Below are 11,882 nucleotides of genomic sequence, written 5' to 3'. Positions count from 1 at the left end.
GGTGAGAGACTCCATCTTTGTGCTCATCCGATCTACCACACCCCGCGAAGATATATACTTCGGCTTTCAGCCGTTCGCGTTTCACCATTATGCTCGTCAGTTTATGTCATTCCCGAACACGGTCTATAACGAGTGGGCATCAAGACAAACCTGTCCCGTAATTAGGACATTTGAATGCACAATTTGCAATAAAACCTCCAAACACATCTATTGTGTATGTAGTGTGTGACAAAAGGGCAACTTACCATTTATGGATACAAGAGCCACAATTGCGCCGGGTGAAACCTCAACGTTACCTGCTGGGCAGTCACACACATGGTCTGGCCTTTGCACAGGCAACAGCCGAACTAACATTAAAACACACAATATATATAAAAAGAATTAGAAATTAACTGATACACAATAAATATACAATAACAGCACCCACTCATACTCATACATAGCAAGAAATGCATAAGACTTAAAAACCATACCTATTGGCTTGTGAAACTCTGATGAAGGCTGCAAAAACCCTCCTGTTACTGCCTCTCTGTTGTGCAGGACAAAGCGTGTGTGAACTGCAATATCACAGTCAGCACAAAGGAATGGAAGAGGCAGGCAGTCCAGACACCTCACAACTACTTGTTTGCCACACTGACACACACGGTGTGACTGTGGATCCAGAGTAGCTAACATATTGTCTATAAGACAAGGCCTGGCCTCTTTCCACTTTTGCGAGGACACCATATTTCTGATCGCCCAGTGAGTAGCAGCTGACTCAGACGACGTCTCACAAGTCATGGCTGCGTCCTCTTCTCCATCCTCCAACAACTGAAGGAGCTCCTGACGAAGCACCTCAGTTCCATACACTAACAGAAAAAAAATAAAGAAAGGAAGAAACTCTTCCACAAAGTGAAAAACACTCTAGGCAGTATGTTTCTTAGGACTGCACAAAAGCTCTGCATAACTCAACTATAACAACAAATATAAAAGTAAACAGAAATCACAATATATACAAGAAGTAAACAGAAATCACAATATATACAAGAAGGTAAAGTACCTTTTGTTGGGTTGACACTGGAAACATAATTATGTTCTTCACGTGGACATTGATGCTGCTCTCTGGACACTGGGGGGAAAAAAACTGAAGAATATTTACTTACTGAAATTCTTTGGTGAAAACAAGTTGTGAGATAAAATCAATGGTTGTGTGAACACTGACCACATGGCATGCAACTAGTCCCATATGGAAAAGATATATATAAATCTTATAAAGTTTGTATCTGTCTTGTGTGAAACTTGTATGAAAAGCATATAAGTGTGAAAACAGATATAAGATCCCTTGAAAAATTATATAATGGAACTTGTATGTTTTGGATACTTACTAAAACTGAGTAAATCATGTAAGCCTTACATGATTTACTCATGAAAGTGGCCACTTTCATGAGTAATCACATATAAGTTTTTACTATTTCTTTTCCGTATGGGGTACTTCGACTGGTTGATGGTCTTTGAGGAATAAAATCACCCTGTCTGTCACGTTTTTTCCAGCGCACTGGTCTTGGCTGAGGTTCACTCTGTGCATCATTCTACACAATTAACAAGGAAAAAAGGGAACACCTAAAATACAGTCCATGATTAAAGCAAAGATTATCAAACATCTTAAGTTAACCAACTTAATTTGACATAAATTTAAAAAAAAAATTCAAATTATATAACGTTTACTCCGTGCAAAATATTAGACAAGCGTGTTCCCTCTTTAACAACTGTTTCCACTAAAAATGTTACCTGCATACCTTGAAGTAGTTCGTCAGCAGCCTGAAGCTCTTCCTCCAGCTCGGGATCCTCTGAATCTCTCATTTTAAAGCTAAAGAGGAAAGAGATTTTTGCAGAACTCAGTGACATAAACACATAACTAACGCAATTCAAATGATTTTCAGTCTTGGCGCTCCGGTTAACGTTAGCAATTAGCGTTAGCATCATCAGTTTGTAAAGAGCTAGCAGAACTCCTAGCGCAAAAACTGCTTTACGCACCATGTGAGGGTATTTTGCAGCACACAAGTCCTTTAACGTTTGTAATAGATTTAATCCATCATCGTTGGATTAAATGGCTAATGCTGCAGTAGCCACGTGTAGTCGTTACCTAGCAAGCATGCTGACGGTAGCTGTAGCCATTTTTAAATGCATTAAACCGTTTCGAGATCAGTCACCTCTGTTTGTTTGAAGCTTTTATGAAAAACAAACTTTGAAACACACATCAAGGTATTACTTTAAATATACGTATTTTTTACATACCTGCATTAGAATCAATCAATTCCGCCTCATTTTCTTATTCTTATAAATGGGTCTCTCCGTTCTCCCATCATCCTTTGCTTACACAGGTTACGTCTGATTGGCTGGAGCCGAGAGCATCCAAAACTAACAGGAGTGGTGGATGAATCTATAAATGTGTTTTACGTGTGAAATGAAAATAATAAACCTAACAAAGGATTATGTACGTTAAATCTGCGCACTTTCAGATCATGAATCAGTTTGGAAAACACTGTGTGATGGCCACAACATGAAGCGATTTTATTGTTGAATTATCAGTGATACTTTCATGTGTTTTTGTTGAGAAATGTTAACGATGTCATTAAAAGAAAGCATTAAATTAGGGAGAAAAACCCGTTCGCGGAGAGGGTCCCCGGTTCTCCAGTTAGATTGTCCTTCACAGCGTCATGTTTCGCTGTGACGGGGTTATTATTGGAGTAAATGGATGGCTGGAGCCCCTGCTCGAAGCGTCTCTGATCGCCGCGAGCGGGTTCATATTGGAATGAATTGACAACCCACAGCGTCACATAAAAACGTGGAAGGGTACCTTAGGCGTCAGCATGAGAAGTTAAGGGACGTGACAAATCGTCATTATTTTACGCGTCGGGAGTGAGAACGGGTTGGTGTGTTTTGAGGAACAGCTGTTACCCTCCGCCTTGTCGGGGTGGAGGTGGAAGTTTTCTCCCCACCTCTGTTCCATCTAATATAATCCTCTGTCATTCAAAGGGATGGTGTGGCCATTCAGTCTTTGCCATATTGTCAGCTCGCCAATGCAGTAACCAGGCAAGCTAAGCTAGGATACCTTCTAGGAAAAAAAGATTTGTTTCCACTGCCTTCCCGCTTCGGATTTCATCTTTCATACTGTCATTTACCTCCAGTTGGACTCCTACCATCTTGATCCTTGTCCCTATTTGCCACCACTGCTGCTCTCTGAGCCTTTCCTCACTCGCCTGCCCACCCTTCGACAGTTTTCCGTGGACCTTGGATGAGACCAAGGTTCATGGAAAACAAGGTACCTCTCCACCGTCCCAGCAACCAAGTATTCCAAGTAAGGCATTATTACAGCCACATTATGAACACTCTGCCTACCACATTCCCCCCAGATTTCCTGTTCTAACTGCCCTCTACTCTCTACAGATCTGCCCATTCCCATGCTTTTATCTCCTCTCCTCTGGCCTATCTGTCTCCTCAGTTAAGATGTTTATGTAGGACTGACCCCTTAATCTAGGTTCATTTATGTTTTGCTCTTGTCAGTAGTCGAAGTTCGCAATCTTTTGTGTTAAATGAATTAACTTTTTGTCTGAATAAAGAGACTTTAACTGATTACTTCCTCTACTGTTTTCACGTGGGTCCCACACTTGAGTACTGAATCACCACGGTATTAAATCTGACAGTTATAATAAAAGTCCATCATCTCATATTTCCAGGCTTTTCCTAAAATGGGTTTATTTGTCAAATACAGAATTTTTGGGTCCATGGGCTCAAAAACCAAAAAAGATATGACCACTTTTAGCTAGAATTGCCAACTATGTCATTTTGAGCTCTTAAAATTAATGTAAAACCACTTCTGTGCCACGCCAGGCAAAACAATTGTTTAGTCCCTAACCTTTTGTGCGCTACGGACCAGTTTATGTCCGACAATATGTTCACGGACTGGGCTTTAAGGTGTCGCGGATAAATACAACAAAATAAAATCAGTACCGGTACCAAAAAAAGAAGATTTATTCATAACACACGGGAAAAGATCCAGGGAAACCAAGTTAATGATAAAAAATAACGATAAAAAAACGATAAAAACCCTGGAAACCATAAATTTCACACCTAAGCCTCAACTCTCACGGCCTGGTACCAAACAACTTGGAGGCCGCTGGTTTAAATGCATTTTGATGCAAAGGGTGGCATAACATGATCCAAAGCTAGTTAGATGTGATTGATAAATAAAGATCGGGGAAACCATAGGTGACCTGAGAGGAGTGTTCACAATGTGGAGAACTAATCCGAGCCAATAAAGAGTGACATCCAGAACAGAACAGCCAATTTGGACAGGCAGACATTTGAGATTCAATATTTGCTTCTTCAGCATTTTCTGTCTCCAATTTCTCTACTTTTGGATGTATAGATTCCATGTTTGCCAGATCCCCAAGGTGGTCAAAGCATAATGGAAAGCTCCAATTCAGCCTCTGACTGATGTATCATCCCCATCATAACTCTGCATTATTGTTTCCTTTTGTCCCTTTTACTTTGTTTTTCTGCTCTTTCATGACTTTTCTGTCTTCCCGTAGACAAGCTACTTTATTGCTTCCTTTTTGTTCCATTTTCCTTCCATCTACTTTAGTACATCTGTCGCTGGGTTGGGTTTGAGAACAAAGAGGTACATTAATGTCCTTTGGTACCTAGAAATAAACTAAGATACTTTTTAACACCAGTTTTTCAAAACAATTTAGATGCATTTTGATGCATCTAAGCACTTCGTGCTTTTACTCCTTAATCAGTGGCCAAATGTTCTGTTTGTTTACTATAGAACACATCAAATACAGGGAGCACCATTGTGAAGTTTGCTGACGACACAGTGGTGTTGGGTGCCATCTCCAACAACGATGAGGCGGCCTACATGGATGAAGTGAAGAATCTGGCATCATGGTGCCAGGACAACCACCTCCAGCTGTGAACGTCGGCAAGACCAAGGAGCTGGTGGTGGACTTCAGAAGGAGTCAGCACACAGACTACAAGCCCATTATCATCAATGGAGCTCCAGTGGAGAGGGTGCAGTCCTTCAAGTATCTTGGTGTCCACATCTCCTCAGACCTGACATGGGCTGCCCACATTCAGGTCCAGACCAAAAAGGCTAGGCAGCGCCTGTATCACCTACGACAACTGAGGAAGTTCAGGGTCTCTCCAAAGATCCTCAGGATTTTCTATACAGACGCTGTGGAGAGCATCCTCACACAGAACATGACATCGTGGTTTGGGAACAGCTGTGTGAAGGACCAAAAAGCTCTCCAGAGAGTGATCCGTACAGCAGAACGCTGCTGCAGGATTGCTCTCCCCCCGCTTCAGGACACCTACACCAGGAGATGCCGGACTAGAGCAGCGCAGATACTGAAGGACCCGTCCCATCCTGGCAACAAACTGTTCCAACTTCTGCAATCTGGTAGAAGGTTCCGCATCATCCGGGCAAAGACAGAGAAACTCAAGAGGAGCTTCTATCCCCAAGCCATCCGGGCCCTAAACACACACACCCGCCCTCTCACATCATCTATAATTGACTCTCTTCCAGACACTCTAAACCCAGGCACAATGTACATTCCAAATTCCTTTAATTTTAAATATGTTTATATTGTCTATTCTGTAAAATAGTCAGATGTCTATTCATATTAATGTACAGAATTCACCTGCTTGCTGCTACTACTGCACATTCACCCAATGTATATACTATATATATATATATATATATAATGTTCTTCCTCTACCACCCCCCCATTTTTGCACATGTCGAGGAGCGTGTCAGGCTACATTTCACTGTGTGTTATACTTGTATAACTATGCATGTGACAAATAAAGAACCTTGAACCTTGAAAGCATTATGTGGAATACTTCTTAAAATGACCAACCTTTCATTTTAATGGTAGAAGGGAACTCTTTTTTTCTCTAAAGAAAGAAGATGTTTACTAATCTGTGTAATTGTTTTAATAGCTCTCAATTGCACCCACTATGGGTGGGCCATAATTTAATCAAAGTAGATGCAAATATCTCTACTGCTACGTGCATTACTACCTTTCAAACACAGTTTTTGGATCCTTTTTTTCAGATTGGATATTTTTGTATTTTGTGCCTCTGGGCATAGAATCTTGAAAGCTAGTGTAGCTCATTTAGAATGGACATATGCACAGTTTTGTGATGATGTGCCCTGAGGCATTCATTTCATTGCCAGGTTTGCTGAGGCATCAAAGTAGCTAGAACGGGCAGATTTTCCAGGTCAGGGTGCTGTTGAAATCTCCCAATTCTTTTAATCTTTGGGCTGAAGGAAGGACAATACTCGGTGTATAAATGCTCAATCAACAATCATTTAGTTCCATACAATTCAACACTTAAGAGCATTAGAACGTCCGGACGGGAGAGATGCTGACAGAGGGTTACCGCATGTCTCAAAATGGTGACGGGTTACTCAGCTTCTTATAGCCTCTAGTGGCCCCCACCTAGTCGTAAAAGCCTAAACATTCACATTCTTTCTCTGTTACGGCGCCTAAGTTATGACCTCGGCTCCCTTTCTTTCTGCTCTCTGTAAATGTGGGGGTATGGAATGTGGTCTGTCTCCCCTGTCCTAGACACAGAGTCTCCTGCATACAACCTTTCTTTTCATGATTCAGCAGTAAAACATGTCAAGAACACAGTGTGAGACATTCACAGCAGATCAAGGATACAGAGTAATGCACACTTATCTAATGAACTACAAAATGAATATGTTCTTTTAACCCAAAAGTATAATGAGAACTAAACTACATACACAGCACACCATCTAAACTAAAGGATAATATATGTCCTACAGCTGTTATCATAATTCAACTACTTTAACTACAGATATAAGATAACATATGATAACAGAATAATCTCACAGTGCCCAGAGGAAATCTGACATTTGTTTGAAAATAAGGGAGGCGGGATATTGTTATTGACACATGCTTTAAATAAAATATCAAGGTCTTTTCTAGTGACACTATTATCTTAATAATCACAATCCACAGTGTAACCAACATGCCTGCTTTGACAGCACTTGAAAAAAAAAAGATATGTTGGTTTTAGAGATGTCAACATCAACCTTACCTTGCCTTTGTGCTCTTTCATCTTATAGACATGACCAAACACTCCATAATAATTCATCCAGTTATGTAATATTTTGAATCACCAGCTTAAACTCTAATATTTTGCTTGTGAGTTATGCTGATCCGGTCTTCCATATATAAAGCAAGGGGCACAAATAACAAGTGCATTCAAAGTAATTATGATGGACTACAGTAGCAAAGTGAGCATGCAACCTAACACACTAATTACCTAAACACTTCAGCCCTCCTCCTGTTGGCTGCTTGCCTTTAAAACATCAATGGATTCCACACTGCTCGAAAGCTTCTATGCACTGAACTTGCAAGAACGCATCAGGATGACAAAGAAGTTTTCACAGGTAGCTTTTAGTTGTGTAACAACAAAGGATTTCTATCTCTTCAAACCTCAGGAGATACAACAATTGAGAATAATTGATGAATAACCATTCAAATTAGTGGTTCCAGCACTAGGACACAGTTGTGGCCCTTTAGACACTGCAACCAGCCTTCTTTCAGTTGCAGTGGATGGAACCATGGATTACTTTGGAAAAACACTTAAGAGTAGAAAACAAATTAACTTTCATTCTCAGAAATGCATGCAACGGTAATGGTACCAGTTACCAATATACAACCAAGACCCTCGTGCGAAAAATTGGGTGAAGTACAAGTCTGCCAGTGGTAAAAACTGACATCCTGTGCACGAATCTATTGTGTTTTACAAGTACTCCACTTCTAAGGTCAAATATTTTTAGATTTATTTAGATTTTCAGTGTCTTTGGTGAGTGTGCTTCTGTGAGTGAGTGTGTGAGACCACGTTATAAAAAGCAAAGACCCAGTTCTTCAAGTAAAACTGCAGCAGTGCAGATGGTTACTTTTAGTACTCAGTGTAGGCTGTTTATTCCTGTAGATGGTCCACTGGAACCTTATTAACGATAAGAAATATATGTTGTACACACCCACAGATGTAAACAAAAAGACAATGCTTGGACGCATGGTAACAGATACACTGTGTAAGAATACATATATACAATAAAGATAAACACACAAAAAAAAGCCCAGTTAGGCAGGTCCTTTGTTGGAATGGATTGGAAAGCATTTTCCTATTAAAGTAATACCTTCATTCCTTCAAAGGTTTCAAAGGAATTAAGGCATTTTTTTCATAGCAATGATATTTTACTATCCACTAAAGTATTAATGTACAATGCAAGTTAATGTTTAGTATTATAGCCCAGAGCATGGCCACAAACCAAGAGGGAAAAAAACTGGTGGATGTGACAGTTCAAAAAAGGCTGAAATTCCAGGGTTTTTGGAATGTCTGGAACATATCAGCATAATCTGGCACCAATTCAAGCTAGCCAAAACCAAGACGGGTGGCCTTCATACTGTCTTTCTTAACCTGGCAAATGCTTTTGGCACTGCTCCTCACAGCGTCACCTGGACCGCTTTCAACTTCTTTACACTACCAGAACATGTCACAAATTTGGCCTATTTCTAGCACCTGCAGTTTTGCTTCATCAGACCAGATTTCACCGCCATGTGGCAAAACCTTTGAATTGGAATTGTGGCTGGTTGCACGATATTCCCATTAGCTTTCATCATGGCAATATCAACTTTAAAATGGGTGGTGTTATCTGGAATCCGGTTAACACCAATCAGGGCCTTCATAAGGGCCTTTAAGCAGTGCTACCTGAACATTGTGCTATATTAATGTAATAACAAAATAATAAGTAGATGGGAATAAAAACTTTATTTGAGTCTATATTTTAATTCTAACTAGAAAATGCATTTCCTGAAGAAAATGCAGTGCGGATGGTGAGGCATTAATATTTTTTAGCTGAAATCCTGTAATTGCTGAAATATTTGGAAAACTTGTTAAATTTAACTGAAACATACCAAATCAGTCACCTATAAGCCAAAGTGCAGAACTGTTGAAAACTAAAGTTCACACGGACGACAAAGTTTCAAAGTTGAAAAATAGCTGAACATCTTGAAAATCTAAATAACCAAAGAAAATTTAGAGTCAGAAAAAATCTGAATGAATATTGAAATCTCATATTCTTTAAGCCACTTCATATGGGCAGAAATCTGTGCCATCAGAAACTGAATTTGAATAAGTTAAATTTGAATTTGAATTGCTCAGATTGAATCTGAATTGTAACTTGAATAAATGCTTTTGAAAACTGAATTTGAATTAGTCTAATTTGAAATTGAATTTATGGTTTGAAAATGATCATCACTAAATTGAAATTGAATTTTATATTTTGAAAATGAATTGATTTGCTTTGAAACTGCATTTTATCCTTAAAAAATTCAGCTCTCGAATAATTTCAGTTTCACTTCTCACCATTCAGTTTCAGTTCTACAATTCAATTTCAGTTCCAAAATTCAGTTTTTTGGAACTTACATCCGGTTCCGGTTCAAGCGCAGATTAATAGAACTACGTTTTACTAGTGGACCGAAAGTGTTACTGACGGGAATCTACAGCATCTTGAGCTGAATTAAGACTTCAGAAGTCATTCGTCATGTCGAATGACCAGCGGATAAACTCTCAGGTTGGTAATAAATGTATTACATGTATAAGAACAAGCGTCATGTTAACAAATGATAGCCGTAAGGTAACTTTTATGCTTATTGTAGCTGCTAGCTAAAAACGCTAATTTAGCGTAGTTTGCCCTGAATTCAGCTTTGACAAACAAATATGATTGACTGTTTCTAGTAGAATTCCAAAGTTGTCATCTTGTACCCTCTCAGAGTACCCCCTCTGTATGCTTGCAGAGACCCCTACAGTAGGGAAACATGCAAAACGGTGTCCAAACCTTTGTATTTTAGCTTTATTTATGTCTTACACAACATCCCAACTCTTTAGCTAACTTAATAACTTTAGCTAAAGTGAATAGTTAGTCTAATTCATTAGTGCAGCATTACTGGATCACCTCTGTTTGAAGTGATATAATATGATATACAACTATCACTGAAACAGCAAACTTTGTAAATAAGCAAACAACACTTCTCATTTTCTAAACGTTTGGCCACAGCTATAGATTACACTATCAGTGCTTGTTCACTCTTGACAATAATTACATTTCTAAAATTACTTTGTGCATTTACAGGTAAACAATATCTAATATTTTATCTAAATGACCGCTTTGTCTTTGAAAAGGGTGAAGAGCCTGAGGCCGGTGACAGTCCAGTTCTACTCTAAGTATATCCTTACAGTGGCTCACAGGACAAGGCCACATTCCTGTTCTGCCAGAAGAGAAGAGAAACTTCAGTCTTCATGCAGTTCAACCACACCTGTCATATTCCATATGACAGGGGTCTCAAACTCCAGTCCTCAAGGGCCAGTGTCATGCAACTTTTCCATGCCCTCGAGGACTGGAGTTTGAGACCCCTGCCGTATGGTGTTCATGCTGTTTTCTACCCCACAGTTACAGCATGTCTGACTGCCTGTTCAGCATATGCAAAAATATATGATGAGTTTAAGCATGTGATGACTAAGGCCTTCCATTATGGTGTTTGTCATCACATGTCACAGACATCTGGATGATCATTTGGAATAAACTAAAAACTAAAAACTTGTTACTTCATCTTATCTTTATTATTATTATTGTTCTTATTTTACATTTTTCATTGTTAGGCATTAGGTTTATTTGTAGTAGTCCTTTCCAACTTCTTTCCCTCTTCCATGTTACTGTGTCAGCTTGTCAGCATCTATTTGGGTTTGGAAGTGGAACGGAAAGTAAGGAAATCCAAAGTGCCGTTAAAACCAGGAGAGGTTCTTATATTTCAGAAGAAGGGATTAATTCAAAAGAAATGACCTCAATGCCATATTTTATTTAGGAACCCTAGAGAGCACTTTGCAAAATAACACATTCTTATAATTTCACCCTCAGATGAGCCAAGCTACAACTGTCAGGGAAGGTGATGTAGGTACAGAGCACATGAGAGTGGTTAAGTTAATGTTTCTTGTCTAGAGGAAGGCACAAGAGGGATCAATGGCACGGCGTAGAGATTCAGTATCTTCAGTCTTCAGTGGACACGCCATTTCTGGCACAAAACACCTGTAAAAGATGGTCGATTTAGGAGGTGACCCGACAACTTCAGCCTGTCAAACATAGTAATGGAGCAGTATGTTTTTAAAAAAAAAATCTAATTAAGCATGCACTCAGTACCCTAAGAATTATTATGGTAGTTAAACACAGTGATAGTTGTATATCATATTATATCACTTCAAACAGAGGTGATCCAGTAATGCTGCACTAATGAATTAGACTAACTATTCACTTTAGCTAAAGTTATTAAGTTAGCTAAAGAGTTGGGATGCTGTGTAAGACATAAATAAAGCTAAAATACAAAGGTTTGGACACCGTTTTGCATGTTTCCCTACTGTAGGGGTCTCTGCAAGCATACAGAGGGGGTACTCTGAGAGGGTACAAGATGACAACTTTGGAATTCTACTAGAAACAGTCGATCATATTTGTTTGTCAAAGCTGAATTCAGGGCAAACTACGCTAAATTAGCGTTTTTAGCTAGCAGCTACAATAAGCATAAAAGTTACCTTATGGCTATCATTTGTTAACATGACGCTTGTTCTTATACATGTAATACATTTATTACCAACCTGAGAGTTTATCCGCTGGTCATTCGACATGACGAATGACTTCTGAAGTCTTAATTCAGCTCAAGATGCTGTAGATTCCCGTCAGTAACACTTTCGGTCCGCTAGTAAAACGTAGTTCTATTAATCTGCGCTTGAACCGGAACCGGATGTAAGTT

At 39.3% G+C, this 11,882-nt stretch overlaps 2 long non-coding RNA genes across 2 annotated transcripts; one reads left to right on the top strand and one right to left on the bottom strand.

Annotated features, from left to right (window-relative positions):
- Positions 1-211: 211 nt before the first annotated feature.
- Positions 212-1,221, bottom strand: LOC120715241. The gene is made up of 3 exons (XR_005691579.1): positions 1,040-1,221; positions 474-848; positions 212-347 (listed from the first exon to the last, which is right to left on the bottom strand). It is a non-coding gene; the product is annotated as an uncharacterized LOC120715241 (long non-coding RNA).
- Positions 1,222-9,608: 8,387 nt separating this feature from the next.
- On the top strand, positions 9,609-10,684 carry LOC120715242. The gene is made up of 2 exons (XR_005691580.1): positions 9,609-9,658; positions 10,267-10,684. It is a non-coding gene; the product is annotated as an uncharacterized LOC120715242 (long non-coding RNA).
- The last annotated feature ends 1,198 nt before the right edge of the window (positions 10,685-11,882 follow it).

Source organism: Simochromis diagramma, unplaced genomic scaffold (genome assembly GCF_900408965.1).
Source record: "Simochromis diagramma unplaced genomic scaffold, fSimDia1.1 OVJJ01000738.1, whole genome shotgun sequence".
Lineage (NCBI taxonomy): Eukaryota > Metazoa > Chordata > Actinopteri > Cichliformes > Cichlidae > Simochromis > Simochromis diagramma.
This window is presented reverse-complemented; position numbering and strand designations above follow the sequence as displayed.